The sequence below is a fragment of the Mustela erminea genome, chromosome 9, assembly GCF_009829155.1.
Source record: "Mustela erminea isolate mMusErm1 chromosome 9, mMusErm1.Pri, whole genome shotgun sequence".
NCBI classification, from domain to species: domain Eukaryota; kingdom Metazoa; phylum Chordata; class Mammalia; order Carnivora; family Mustelidae; genus Mustela; species Mustela erminea.
In genome coordinates, this window is record NC_045622.1 from 73,506,247 (window position 1) to 73,521,287 (window position 15,041).

General features: G+C 49.5%; 1 protein-coding gene across 12 annotated transcripts in view; it reads left to right on the forward strand.

Moving 5' to 3' along the window:
- Window positions 1-15,041, forward strand: part of NAV2 (neuron navigator 2) — a 397,127-nt gene that overhangs the window by 240,985 nt on the left and 141,101 nt on the right. The window lies entirely within an intron of this gene.

A 15,041-nucleotide genomic window follows, 5' to 3' on the forward strand; every position in this document is an offset into this window, starting at 1 on the left:
GCTCTCTCCGTCAAATAAATAAATAAAATCTTAAAATGAAAAAACAAAAAAAACCCCAAACCTACTGTATTGATCCTTGAAACCAAGCCTTGTAGTTAAGATGGAAACCAGACTCTTCAGCCTGGCCTCCCTGGCCCTATGGGATGTGGCCCTCACCTTCCCCTCAGAGCTCCCCACTCTCCACCTGCCTTGCTTCCTCTGCTGTGGCTGCCCCTTCTCTCCTGCCTCATTAAGCTCGCCACTGCCTCCCGGACTGTGCACTGTTGGCCTCACTTCCGCACCCCTATCTTTGGTCTCGGCAAGTCTGGTTCTTCCTCCTTGCCCCGCTGGCCTCTCTTTGGGGGTGCCGTGCTTGACCATTCACCTTGAAGGAGTTACGTGGCCTACCCCTTGCCCTCGTCCTCTCCATCATCATCTTATGCTCCTTTGAAAGCTTATCACTATTTGAACTTATCCTGTTGATGTGTTTATGTTTTATTGTCTTTTGGCTCCTCGTGCTTACCACACAGTAAGCACCACAAAGCCGGGGCATCGGCTGGCTCATTGGCCACCTTATGCCCAGTGCCCTGTACATGCAGGGGCTTAGAAATTGTGCTGAATGAATGAACATGTGTTTCGATAGATGAAGGAGCAAACCCAGCCTCCCTGTGATCCATCTGCTCACACGTGAAGTTCGGGGGAGTGGTGGGTTGGTGTCTGAGCCGCATCATGGCCAAGGGTGGCACGAGGCGTGGACGCCTGACATTAGCTCCACTTCCAGACTGCTGTGTAAACAGAAGGTGCCTCTGTTTATTTCACTTGCCTGGGATTTCTCCATGTGTTAGCCTCACTTGTACAGAAGTTCTCCACCGTCTTTTCCTCCTCTCCCATTCTAGCAGTCAAAAAAATTGCAGATAATAGAAATCAGGAAGAAGAATCATACTGCTCCTTTCCATGAACAGAGTAATCAGGACCCCCAAGGGTGAGTCCGTACTTTCATAAGCTTGATAATAGCTAATGCTCCCACTGTGTGCCGAGCCCTGGGCCAGGGCTTTACATACATTATCTTGTTCTGTTCTCATAGCAAGCAGGCGATATCATAATTCCCATTCTATGGATGAGTAAACTGAGGCTCTGGAGGGTTCAATAACTTGCCCAAGGTCCCAAAGTGATTAGGAGGCAGAGCCCAGAGTCTGTGGCTTCAAAGCTAGAGGCTGTTAGTACACCATATTGCCCAATATTTTATTGCTACATTAAAATAGCGCAACTGCTGGAGTTTATTTCAAAACTACTTTTGCTTAAGTTTATCTGAGTAGGCATGTTCTTTTACTCAATGAAAATCTTTGCTACAGAGGTTCTTTGGCTTTCTTTCTGCCTGTCACTTTTAGAACTGTCTGGGTGAGTGAAACCTTGGAAGATAAGAACCATCCAACCCTTTGTAACAAATTTCTGCTTTCTGGAATGGCTGACAACACTAATGGATTGGAAATGATCTGGATAACTAAGCGCATCATTTTGTGTTGCTGGTTTTCCATGGCACAAAAAATAGACACACCTATTACTAAAATTAAACTGCATATACTTTAACCTTTTTAATAACCTATTTTAATAACCTATTTAATAAGACTTTTGGTATCTAACATGCGTCAAGATTATCACCATCAATTCCCACTGTAATATGCTACTGAAATATTTTTTAGTTACTTTGAGATTTTCTTTCCTCCTCCTCCTCCTCCTCCTCCCCCTCCTCCTCCTCCTCCTCCTTCTTCTTGTTTTTGCTATCCTATAATAGTTAATTTTACTGTCGCGTCAGTCTTCATCCTCAATAGTTGGTCAGTGTCTGATCGTGATGCAGTATTGACCATTTCCACAAGGTGGAGACATTGAAAAACACCGTCCCCTGATCCATTAGTGACATTAGTGATGTCTCAGAGAGACATTCCCTGTTTTGTTTTGTTTTAGCTCTTCAGCCATAACTTTTATCCCTGTGAAACAGCACAAGTGTTTACATTTCAGCTCCTGCTTCGGGAAACCCTAGACTTGGAGCAAGTCAGATACGTTCAGAGCAAGTGTAGATAAAATCACGGAGATGTAAGCAAACCACCCAGTGATTGAAACTGGAGAACTTTGGTCTGGCTTTTCTTTAGTGGAGAGCTTTACCTTCCAAATGTGGAGGTGGGAGCTGAAATGGCATCAAATGCTCCTTTTAGTTGTAACACTCTGAAACACGAGTTAAGTAGGATAACACTTTATGGAAATGTGTGTGAGTTTCTGCTTTGAAACCTTGTTACCAGTGCACCTTCCTATGCTGAGTTCAGCTTTACTGTCCTTTGTACTCTGCTCTTCTACACATGACAACGTGTAGGTATCGAAGGTCTGGGCTCTTATTCTGGGCTTTATGCTCTGCTAAGGAAGTCATTTCGCTGAAGTGGTTGATGTGGTGGAAAGAAAAGATAGAGATGTCCGTCTGTGCTGGAGCCTTCCTCTACCCCTTGCAAGCTCTGTGACATTAGGTCGGTCACTTTCCTCCCCTAAGCCTCACAGCGCTGCATTTAAAATGGTCTTCAGCTTTCTACAATTAGATACTTCTCTTTGAAGTCGTATCTGATTAATGGCAAATATCTGATGAAGACACAGAGCTTCAGACAAGGTCTTATCAACCTCAAACATCCAGACACTTGGAAACAGTGAGATGATGAAAGTTTTCATCCAGATGCTTATTTGGCTAGTAGGAGCAGCCTTGATGTATGAGTAGCATATAAATCCCTTTGGGAACTCTTTAAGGAAAGTTTTTGTGAAAGTTTACAGTGAGTTTATTTAGAATGCCTGACATTAATTTCTGGTTTCTGAAAACCTATGAACTTGTGTTTTGTTTTGTTTTGTTTTTTTAAATGACACACTACCCCAGCTTGGTATATAGCAGCTGTTTTTTGCTGTCTCTAGTTCATTGTCTCCACTGGCTGCGTGTGCACGGGCACCTGTGTGCATCACTCAGTTCTCCCTAAGGTGTGGCTGAAATGACTCTATTTCCACTGAGTTTTGCTAAGGACCTAATAGCAAATGCCTCTTGTCTTTCAAAGTGTGTATTTATCAAACTCTTCCATTGCACTTAGTATGTACTCGGCGTGTCTAAGTCCTTTCCATGTTGTTGCCGGACATGGCCACTTTCTTTTATTAGATCAATAAATTGGACTTTGGCTGTACTTAATAGAAAAGAAATGAAAATAACAGACAAAGATGTCTCCTGCTAAGTTTTGATCTGTGAAGTCAATCTGCTTACTGATCTTCTAAAAATTCGAAGTGCCATATGGTATAGAATAAAATTAAAGGGACAGACTTAACATCCATATGTTTAGAAAGATGATTTTTTTTTTCTTTTCAGAGGAGGCACTGAGTTGTATCATGTTCCAAAGTATACACCCCTTCCCGGGGGTGGGGGGGAAGATCATTTAAATGTAACATCAGAAATTTTTCCAAGAACCTTTGATGGCTTCCCGTGTTTTGTGGGAACAGATCTCAACTGTACGTGGGAGGCTCTTTATGGTCTTTTCATCCATTGTCCTCCCTGACTCAGCCCTGGCCACATCCCCCCAACATGTCCCACACTTCCCACTGCCCTGGGCTACCTGACATTCAGTACCCAAAGCTGTGTCCTACATATGTAAAGCTTGGTGCTTCAGGATGTGGGTCTTTCTCCATGGCATTCCTTTTGCCTCAAACCCATCTGACTTATCCTAAAAAATAGACACCTCCTGAAAAAAAAAAAAATAATAGTAATTAAAGAAATCTTCCTCTGTGATGCTGTCCTGAAGTCCCCGGCCTGAGTTACCTCTATACGTGTGTTTCTGGTGGCCTTGGTTCTCACCCAGCCTTACGTGAACTTCTCACTTTGTGCGGGAAGTGTTTGAGAGGGGTTGGCTGGTGTCGAGGAGAGCAAACAGTCTTAAAAGGTAGATGGAGTTGAGAGTGAATCCTGCCTCTGCCAAATGAACTGAGACTAGTCGTTAACCTTTGGGACCTAGCGATAGAACTTGAAAAGTGCTTGGCAGAGACCAGGATGCTCAAGAACCATCACGTACTCTGTGTTTGTGCACCTGTCTGTCTCTCGGTCTCCCATCAAAGGTGGGGTTCCTGGTAGGCAGACCGTGCCCATTATTTTTCTAAACTCAGAGACTACAAGTAGGTATTGAATCACTATTTGTGCATGGTCTGTTCTCCATGCCCACCCTCTCAGGACCTTGGACTTACATAACTTGCTGTCTCCAGCTGTGAATCTCAAGGATTCTATCTACGGAGCTTGGAGAAAATTAGCTTCACCTCTGGTGTCTTTTTGGTGCGATGCATAGCTCCATCTAGTGGCCAATGTAGGCTGTAACGTTGTGGTTTGATTGCTTTCAATTCTGTCTTCTATTAGTGTAGGACTCAGGGCAGAGGAAGGGGCAAATGAGCAGTTGGCTTGTCTTTCAAATGTGGCTTGACCAATAGTGTGGTGGGGGAGAAAAAGCAGGGTTGTGAGCTAGATGGTCTTCAGAGCTGGCCTCGCAATGGCTGTGGTCTTCCCCATTAGGTGTCAGGGATTTCTCCATCAACGGATAGTATAAGGTGCCTGGTGCCTGCTGGGGGACTCGGTTCTTCAGAATCAGAGGAACCCACCCCTGCCGAATTACTTGTAGCTCCATAAATCCATTAGAGCGTGTCTTAGCTCAGGCTGCTCTAGCAAATTACCATAGACAGGGGGACTTATACACCAGACATTTATTTCTCGCTGTTCGGGTAGCTGAAAGTCCAAGACCAGAGCCAGCCTGGTTGGGTTCTAGTGAGCGCCCCCTTCCTGGCTTGCTGTGTCCTCACATGGCAGACAGAAGAGGCTTGGGTGTGTCTCCCTCTTCTTCTGAGGACACTAGTCCCATCATGGGGACCCCAACCTTTCATGACCTCATTAAACCCACTTGTCTCCCAGAGGTCATTCAACATGTAAACCACATACAAACATATGAATTGGCGGGGGGTGGGGGGTGAGTGGTGTTAGGGAGACAAGCATTTCAGCTGTAACAGGTGATTCATTTGTATGTGCAACACCTGTGCTTAGATGGCTTTCTCCATCGTTGCTCCCAGGTCACCTCCTCCCAGAAGCTTTCTGTGATTCCATCCAAGCAGAAATGGTGATTCTTTCCTCAGAACTTGACTTACCCACAATAGTGAGCTGGGCAGTGATAGTACAGGAAAAGGGAGGCCACCCAAACATGAGGGCCATGGGCCAGGGGGGCCGTGGAGATGGAGGCACCCTGTTCTTCTCTTCCTCCCTCATGGACCATCACAGACAGATATGTAGGTTGTTTCTCACCAGGTCAGTGTCGATCACAGCAGACAGCACCATGGGCCAAAAAAGCAGCACCAATAGCATGAAAGGCTCTTTCTTATCTGGTAAATGTTTCTCATGGTCTTTCCAGGCCATACCTGAAGTGACCTTGCTGGGCTGTTGTTCCTGGCAAACTTGTAGGAGAGGAAGCCAAAATACTCCTTATAGCCAAAATGCGTCCTGGGGCCAAGATAAACGATTTTAGGTGACGCTGTCCTCAGAGGCCCTGGGTCATGGCCAGGCATGGCAAGCACCTCTGGGATGTGAAAAGGATGGGCTCGTGTTTCTCCAGGTTGTTTTCTCCGCTAGGATCTTGCTTCAGAGGGCTCTTAAAAGGCTTGGGAAGACCAGGTTGCAGGTCGGCCACTGGGCAGGTCCTGCTGATGTCAGAAGGGTCACACTGCCTTGGAAATGTGAAGACTCAGCTCTGTAGGCAGACCAATCTTTAAGGCCCTGGGCAAGTCACTTGTTCCCAGTGCACTGCCGACCACTTACTGCGCACGCATCCCCACGTGTGCATACACGCGCGTGCGCGCACACACACATACACACACACACACACTCTTAAACCTTCAGTGGAGCTCCAGCATGAAGCCACAAGCCCAGAGGAGCCCAGTGGGCTGTTGACGGAGCTGGGCCCGGTCCCAGTGTAGGGTTTTTCCATTCCTCTCTGCTTCCCTCAGCACTTCCTCACTGACAGGTCTTAATGGTATACGTATTCACAGAAACCGTAATACTTTTCCCTGTCTGATACTTTCCCTGGTGTTAAATATCCCAGGCAAGTCTAGTGACCCCTGTTTTCCTAAGAAGCTGTCTTTCGAGTAAGCGAGCACAGAGTGTGGCGGGGGGCTGGGGGGTGTGCAGGATTAATTTCCCCAAGTGTTACCCAACCAGTGACAGCTTTCCCCGGGTGGTTGTGAGGTCACCTGACGGGGGCTGTTTGACGGATTGATGGCTCTGGCTACCCCTGTCAGCTGTCCCTGATGGCCGGGGAGCCATCCGCCGTGCCCTTCCGTGCGCCATCGACCCCCTTGATTTACTGAGTGTGGGAAATCCGTCAGCCCTTATCGGCAGCCGGTAGGCAGTTTTATCAAAGAGAGGACAGTGGAGCTGACAACAGGCTGGAAGTGGAGAAATTCCCCAGCATTCCCGAGCCTACTTCAGCCACTGTGCGTGATGAAAGAGGGAGCAGGCAGAGGCCAGGATTAAAGAAAGATTTACTGGGGACAGCTCCATGCAAGGACGTGCGGTCCGGCCGCAGCACCAGCAGCCTAGACCACCACTCATAACTAATAGCCAATGTTGACCTGGGAATTGATGGGGAAGAGAGGGGAAAGCGGGTGTCTTGTCTTCTCAGGAAACCGGGCCCTGACTTCTTGAGACTTTCCTAGCTTGCTTTGGGATTTAAATCCCTTCCTACGTCCCCCCTCACCCCCTTCCCTCCAGCATCCTCCAGGGAAGGAGAGGGAAAAGGGAACAAAATGGGTGCTATGGCAGAAGAAAGCCATACCTCAGGCCTCCTGGAAGGGTCCTTGGAGGGGCTCTGACCACCTGCTCTCCCACGCGTACCAGCACGGGCCCCAGAGTTTCCCAAAGCATGGGCTCTTGGGGAACTAGAAACTGGAAAGCCCCCCACTGGCCTGCCTTCTGCGGAGGCGCTGGGTAAAAGGCAGTGAAACTCCATGTGAATGTGTTTATTAAATTTGTTCTGTATTGGAGACTATGCTAAAGGCACGGAGGTCAAGAGAAATGAACAAGCCCCTGTCCCCTAGACCCTCCCATGAGGGAGGGGAGCTCCTGGCACAGGGCAGGGCAGAGGCTGTTCAGTGGAGAGCCCTGGAGAGCGGTGGGGAAGGGGGAAGCAGGGGGTTCTGTGGGGACCACTCATGGAGAATGCTGAGTGGCCCATGAGGTAGGGGCAGCGGGCAGAGTGTGGGCTGTGGAGTCCCGCCTGGAGTCCGAGGCTGGCTTCACCACGCTTCGATGTGTGTCTGTGAGCGGCTAGTTGGGTTCCCCAGGCCCCTCCCCCAGCGCTGTCATTTGGCTTCACCGAGATGAGACACCGGCAGAGCACCCAGAGGTGGTCCAGAACCACCAGTGTCCGCCAGCTACAGCACCTTCACGACATGTGAGCTGGGCCTTGAAGGATAAACAAGCAGCCAGACCAAGGTCAAGAGCAAGGGCATGACGACGTATGGGCGTGGGTGTGTTTTTATGATAGTTTGGAGATGGAAGGCAGGAGAAGGGGGGGGGGGCGGTCACGCTCCAGTCAGAAGCTGTGAGAGTCCACACGTACCTAAATATGCAAGTGAGGGGTTCTGGGTGAGGCCAAGGCTGGGGGAACAGATATGCACAAGGGTCAGAGAGACTTACCGTTGAACTCAGCCTGCTATGGAGGCCACTTGGGCAAAGGGCATGGAGGCACCAGGACAACTTCCAGGTTTGCGCCCATGCCGGAAGTGGCTGGGAAAGAGTTGATGTTTGACTTCAACATCCTCCATCACAGATTTCCCCCTCACGGTGGGCACCCACCCAGGGCCCTCACAAGGTGTCAGCCTCCAAACCAGCTCCAAAGCAGGGCTGGCTGAGTGTTTAAGCAGAGTATGTGGTAGCCTACAGAATGGACTTCTAGGGGCTCTAGGAAAACGCCAGCCCCAAAGCCTTCCAGTCCTTGCCCTGAAATAGCTCAGGGCCCAGTAGGGGAGAGTCCCCTGTTGGTCAACACTTAATTCTAACCCAAGGCAAGTAGTAATCAGGGTTAGCATTGAGAAGCAAAATGTGGGGTCTCAAATCGGATCTGAGAATAGAACAGGTCCCATAGGGGTCTTTTATGTTCTCACTTAATCTTTCTGGCAAGTCAGGTTTCTCGAGTTTCTCATCTGCAAAAGAGAATCCGCATGCCCAGAGCTGCCGTGGACTGAATGAGGTAATGCGTAAAGAATGCTGGGAGGATGTCTGGGCATCGTGGATCCTTCTGGATCGTCCTCTTAGTAGTGGTGCTGTTGCTCTGGTTCGGTGGGATATGATGTACATATAACACCTAGTTCAGCGCCTGGCACAGGGCAGAAGCGGTCACAGCGTTTCATTCTCCTCCACCTTTACGCATCCTCAGACCTTAGGGAGACTTCTCACAGTGCACGGGGTTTGGGGCCAGACCGTCATCGATATTCACGTGGGGAATGTGGATACCCCTAAACACTCCAGCCGACAAGCAGCGGCCAGGTTAGAGCACCTGCTGGGTGAATCAGGCCGAGCGAGGCATTCCTTCCTCTCCTTCCCACGTCTGGACTGTCCGCTGTCTTGTCGGAACAGACGTCCTGCCCTTCTCAAGGCTCTTCGTCCGTCAGCAGTGTCCACAAAACACCCGCCAGCATTCAGGGATTACTCAGAGCAGCCCCCACGTGTTTAACCAAGGGAACCTCCACTGTCGCCCATTAATCAGTGCTATGGAGAGTGCTCCGTATTTTTCACAAGTTGACAAATATTGAGCAAGTGCCTCCTCCTTTCCAGGCTGTGCTCTGGGGTAGACCAGCAAGATTGGTTTTCAGGGCTGGACAGTTAGGTACTGTGTATTTGGGGGGACCCACTTTTGATCCTTGTAGGTCCTTCTAGGGATAAACGTGGGATCCATGAGCTCACATTCACCGAGGGGCACCCACACATACAAGAAAAATGTATTTCAACTCTGTAGCTCTCAGGGGGGTGCCAGGGAATACAGGTAACGTGGAGGGCACGCTTTCTGAATTGTTGAGTCTTACGTATCCCCAAAACGTGGGCTTTAGATGGTATTTTCATTTCATTATTAAGGAAAAAGAAGACCCGAGAGGCTCTTGTTACTTAATTGTTTTAAGGCCATGGACGAGATGGAAAAGAGGGCCTGATAGCTTATCGTTTCTTTCCCTTTGTGTGCTGGAATTTCAGTGTGGCTTTGGCGTCTTTGTTGCTGTACAATAGTTGCATATTCGGGCCTGTATCCTTGGGGGGACCCCCCCCCTTTGCTGACATGCGCTGGTCTGCAGGGCCCTAATGCACCTTGAATGGAGAGCAGCCAGGAGTCACAGCTAGACCCGAAGGTCCCTTTGTTTTCCCGTTAGGCTTTTGCGTAGCTCTCATCTAGAAAACCCAGTCCATGTTTATTTTTTATCTTAAAGCATATAGATCACTGAAAATACCCTTCCCAGTTCGTTTTCAAGGGTCAGCAGCGACAGAGTGGCCCAATAGATTTATGATGGTGAGGTTGGAGAAGACGAAGTTCGAGTTGAGGTGACTATGAAAAGAAACATTTGGATGAGAGGTTGGGAGTATTTTGGCCCTGAGACAGTAAAGCCCATGTTGAAAGCTCAGCGAAAAAGGTGGCGGGGGCGGGGGGGGGGAAGTGCATATGTGCCTTTACTCAGATCAAGATAAGAAACTGACATTTTGTTGGGAATTCATGATCTTCTCTTGCTGCTCTGGAGTCATGGTATGATGGAAGCAAGTTCGGACTTTGGACTCAGAGGACCTGACCTCTTACCCTTCGCTTGCCATCTGTGTGACCTCAGGGAAATTGTTTCCTTTTCTGAGCCGCTTCCCGTCTGTTAGATGGTAGCCTACTTTTTAGGTGCGTAGTGGGAAGGAAAGAGAGTGAGAGTGTATGTAAAGTGTCTGACACACGGGATGGGCGTTCCCTTGAGCTTTCTCAGACTCGCTGAGTTTATTTGCCTTACTCGGTTTCTGTTTTTCTCCCCTACTGAGAATATTCACGAAGACGATCTCCCGCCGTTTCTTGCGCTTGAGTGTGGTGATCACGCTTTTTTGCGCGCCTGTGTCAGAGTTATCTGTTTGTGTGTTAATGTTCTCCAGAAGAAAAGTTGATGTGGCATTTCAAGTCCAAAGACAGCCTGGAGGCAGAACTTCCTCCTCCTTGGGGAATATCAGCCTTTATTTCTCTTCTTTGAACTGCTTGGATGAGGCACACTGGCATTATGGAGACAATCTGCTTTCCTGGTTGTTGCCTGGTTTTCATGTCCTCCTCCACTAAAAAGTACCTTCACAGCAACGTCTAGTCTAGTGTTGGCCCCAGTATCTGGAATCATGGCCCAGCCAGGTTCATGTATAAATTAACCATCACCGTCTGCAAGCAGGCCTTGTAGGGTCAATGGGAGTGAGTCATCTGGGGGCAGGCGGCAGCTACCTGTGACCCAGAGAGAAAGAGCAACACATCAGCTGCTAGAAACATCTGTCAAGACTCAAGGCGAATGCGTCCTGCCTGGAGTGTGACCACAAATCAAGGGTCTGTGCATTCCTTGGAAGAAACCATGCATCCCTTCTAGAATCCCCAGGGTCCTGATGAGAAACCTCCCTGAGAAATGGAGGGTTTGACCTTTTCTCTTAATCCTGCAGCAACTGCCGGGTGAGGCGTGGACACTTCTGGGCCGGAGGGCTGATGATTGTTGAGACCCCAGAGTGGAATAAGATTCCAAGTCTAAGGAGAGGATCAAGTCTGTCTCCAGAGTCTTCTCTGGGCTATAAATCAAGCCTGTGTTCATTTCTCGATCTTGGGACAAGTGGGAAAAGGGCATCTATGGTTCTCTGCCGCGACCCATGGTCCAGATCCCAGTTCCCAGATCTTGAAGCTCGGAACTGCCCAGTCATCTGTTTTGAAATAAGGAACCTCGGGGCACCTGGGTGGCTCAGTGGGTTAAAGCCTCTGCCTTCGGCTCAGGTCATGATCCCAGCGTCCTGGGATCGAGCCCCGCATTGGGCTCTCTGCTCCACGGGGAGCCTGCTTCCTCCTCTCTCTCTGCCTGCCTCTCCACCTACTTGTGATCTCTCTCTATCAAATAAATAAATAAAATCTTTTTAAAAAGAAAATGAAATAGGAAACCTCACAGACTTGAACAATAAAGTTTAAAGGGTAGAATCAACTCAAGTTGTCAGAAACATGGGACAGAGTAAATGTGGCGATGGCCCTGCAGAGAAGGGGGCAGGCAGGAGAAGTCACCGCACAGTGACCACTAGCTCAGGTCTGTCTGGCAGCCCTGTAGCCGTGGTGCAGAAATCCACGACAGCCAGACTGCACCAGCCGCTCTTTGCTGTGCCGGGCACTGTGTTGAGCTCCTTCCGTGCGTTGTCTCCCTTACTCTTCACATCAGTGCTTTGAGAGAGAGGCTGTTTTTCATCTTCTTTTTACAGTGAGGGAGACCAAGCTCAGAGAGTTTAAGTGGCTTGAATGGATCACCTGGGTAGTCACTCCTGGAACCAAGTGATTGATCGAGCTGAATTCAAAGCCTGTGTTGCAAGAACTCTATAGTATGGCTTTTCGCTGTCACTAGATCCCATGCTCTGAACAGACGGAAAGCAAGAGTGAATAAGAAACGTGGGCACTCTCTGGGCATCAGAAGCCCCGAGCACCTGCCCTGTGCCACGTCAGGGAGCGAGAAAGAGAGACGAAAGGTGGGGTTCAGGAGGGTCAGGCTCAGAGGGCTGAGTTGCATGGGTACTTGCAGATACTTGGCGAGTGCGGAGCTGGCTGGGGGAGGGGCGAAGGCAGATACCTTTCTTTGCCTCCAAAGTATTATTACTGGGTTTCATTTGTATTCAGTGTCACATTCCCCCCCCCCCCCCAAAAGCATTGAAAACACTGTGTCAACAATTCCCCGGTACCAATGCAGAAAGTGAATAGGGTCGAACCTGGTTCTGTGAGCACTGGAAAGGGAGAGCTAAGGAGGTGGTGAGAGGCAGGAAGGTGCAGAGCCGGAGTACGTTTTGCACAATGATTTCCCAAAGCACCTTGCCATCCTAAGGCTTCCTGTTAGAGCTCACCCAAGCGGGCATTTTACTTACCCACTGTTTCCAGACTTTGCCAGTGTGATACCTGAATTCCTCCAAGGATTCTCCTCCTGTGGCCCCCCCACCCACTGCGAACCCAAACAAAACACAACTACATACTCCATGCCACTCAGAGACCTCAGAATCATGTGCGGCAAGGTAGAGAGCTTTACGAATCGAGGGACCTTTGCCTTACTCTGTGGGCGTTGTTCATTAAAAGCACTCAAACACTGATTTGGGAGAGAGGAAGGGAGACGAAGATGGGGGACAGCTCACATACCGGCCTTCCTCCTTTGCAGGCTGTGTAGCTATTTTAGACGTTGATGCCAACTGTTGAACAAACTGTTTGCCAGAGATGTGTGCAAGGTTCCTTGGAAGAACTTCCATTCAGTGTCCTGCAGGTGAGCCCTCTGGGATACAAAGAGCCTGTCTAGCCTCTGACCCAGTGTACATCACAGTTATTAATCATGATCACTGCAGGGCACCTGGGTGGACAGTTATTAATCATGATCACTGTGGGGCGCCTGGGTGCCTCAGTCGGTTAGGCGTCTGCCTCCAGCTCAGGTCATGATTCTGGGGTCTTGGGATCAAACCCCATGTCAGGCTCTCTGGTCAGTTTGGAGTCTGCTTCTCCCTCTCCCTCTGTCTTTCACTCTCCCCTTGCTCATGTGCGCGTGCTGTCCCCTCCCCCCTCAAATAAATAAAATCTTCTAGAAAAAATAATCAGGATTATGGTGATAAGAAGAGCCGCTAGCACTTACAGAGAATTTCTGAATGCCGGGGACTGTGTGCAGCATTTTCTAGTCATTATCTCATTTTACCTTCACTTTGGTCCATGTGCTCTTCTTCCCCATCCCTGCTATCAGGAGGTGGGACCTTAAAGGGCTTCGGTAACACACCCAAGGTCACAGAATTCGGGAGCCCAGACTCAGAAGCATGTTGCCCGACTGCAAAGCAAGAGGGCAGCTATGGTGTTCCGGGCTTTTCACTGGAGCCGTGTAAACTGGTCGGACGTCGACCTCCTCTTTTTTTTTCCCCTGCCTCTATTTCTCCTCCTGTATTCCCACATCCCTTCCACAGCCAGAACCCAGAAAGAATCTCTGAGTTTTCAGTTCCTCGTTCCGGGAACGCGAGTGGCTGAGGGCAGTGGATTCTCTCTGTAGGATCTCGGGCCCTGACTCTCTCTGGCCTCATGCCTCCCATTTCCCCCAAGCATCCCTTTGTCACTTTCCTTACCTCTGACCTCAGGGCCCATCCGACACATCTGTGCTACACTTGCGTGAGAAAAATCTTTCAAGAACATGTATCTGACCACGTTGCCACCTGCGTAGAATGCCTCAATGACTGCACAATGCCTGCGGGGGAGACTCGGTGGCTTAAGACAAATGCCTCCGAAGTCTAGCTGCTAGAATCCACTATTTTATTATGCTCATGGAGTCTCTGCCTCAGGAATTGGGGCAGGGTCCAGTGGAGGCGGCTCGTCTCTGCTCCGCTGTGTCTGTAGCCTCAGTTGGGGCACCTCCGGGGCTGGAGCCAGTTTCAGCACGGGACCCGTGCCATCCCAAAGCTTGTTCCCTGGGTTGACTTGAGGGTTAGGACCAACATGGCACCTCCATGTGGCTTAGCTTCCTCATAACATGATTGGCAGACTTTTGACCTTGGACGCCTAGGGCTCCCGGGGCAAGTTTTAGAGTGAAGCAAAGCCAAGCCTTACCACTTCTTAGGCTCTCCCCTAGGGAGTCACTTCCACTGTACTGTATTGTACGGACTGTAAACAGTCCTAGCCCTCCAGATTCAAGAGGAGAGAAGGGAAACATAGATGTCATCTCTCAGTGGGAAGGTGACAAGGTCACCTTGAAGAAGAACCTGTGGGATGGGAGATGTTGCTATGGTCCTCTCTGGAAGGTGCGGTCTGCTCCTTACCCCCCTCTAGTGCCCAGCATGGCATTCAAGGCCCTCCATGGTCCCCAACTGGACTGTAAGCTTTGCAGAAACCCAGACCTTTTCTGCTTTACTATGTATCTCTTGTGACTAGCACAGGGCATGGCACAGAGTAGGCCCTTCTCTACATTTGGGCAGCTGATGAGTGATCCGCTTGCCCTGCCTCATTTCCCGTCATCTCCTCCTTCCCCTCACTGCCCGCCCCTCCCCCTAACTTGCATGCTAGTCCTGACTGTGGACCACTGGCATTTTCCTTGAAGTGGGCAGCAGGTCTTGTACCTCTGTGCCTTTGCATGTATTCATTCTCTCTACAGGTTCCTCCACCTCTGTTCCCACCCACCTGCCATAGTCCATTAAGGACCTAAGCGGAAGCTAGGTGGCCTTCTCTGGCCACCCTAACACCTGGTAGTACCTCCCAGGAAGGTGAGACCTTCCTCTCAGTCCCTTCGCTTTGTGTGTACAACTGTTTCCTAGACCAGGAGGTCCTTGAGCAGAGGGATTCTGTCATTTCATTCCCACATTTCTTAACTTCTTCTTGCAGACCTGCTGTATATGCTTTGCGATGGGTGTGGTATGGAAGTAGAAAGGAAGAAGGTGGTAACAGCAGCACTGCTATTAATAGTAACAGTGATTATCAATAGTACTCATGGGAGCCAGTGTTTGTAGAGGGCTTTCCACACAGGCAGGCGCTTTTCAAGTATTATCTCTTTGAATTCTTAGAGAAATCCTAGAGGGCCTGCAACATGTTATTATCCCCATTTTACAGATATGCAAACAGAGAAGCCAGTGGGAGTCCAGCCTGGAGTACCGCCAGGTTTCCCTGGTAGAAATGAGAGAAGCCACCTGTTTGAGGCCATACGGCTGCTAAAGGGCACAGCCAGTTTGGGGTTGAGCTCTCAGCGTTTGAGATCCAAACCTTTCCCCTTTGGTGCTGCCACCTGCTGGGCTTTAG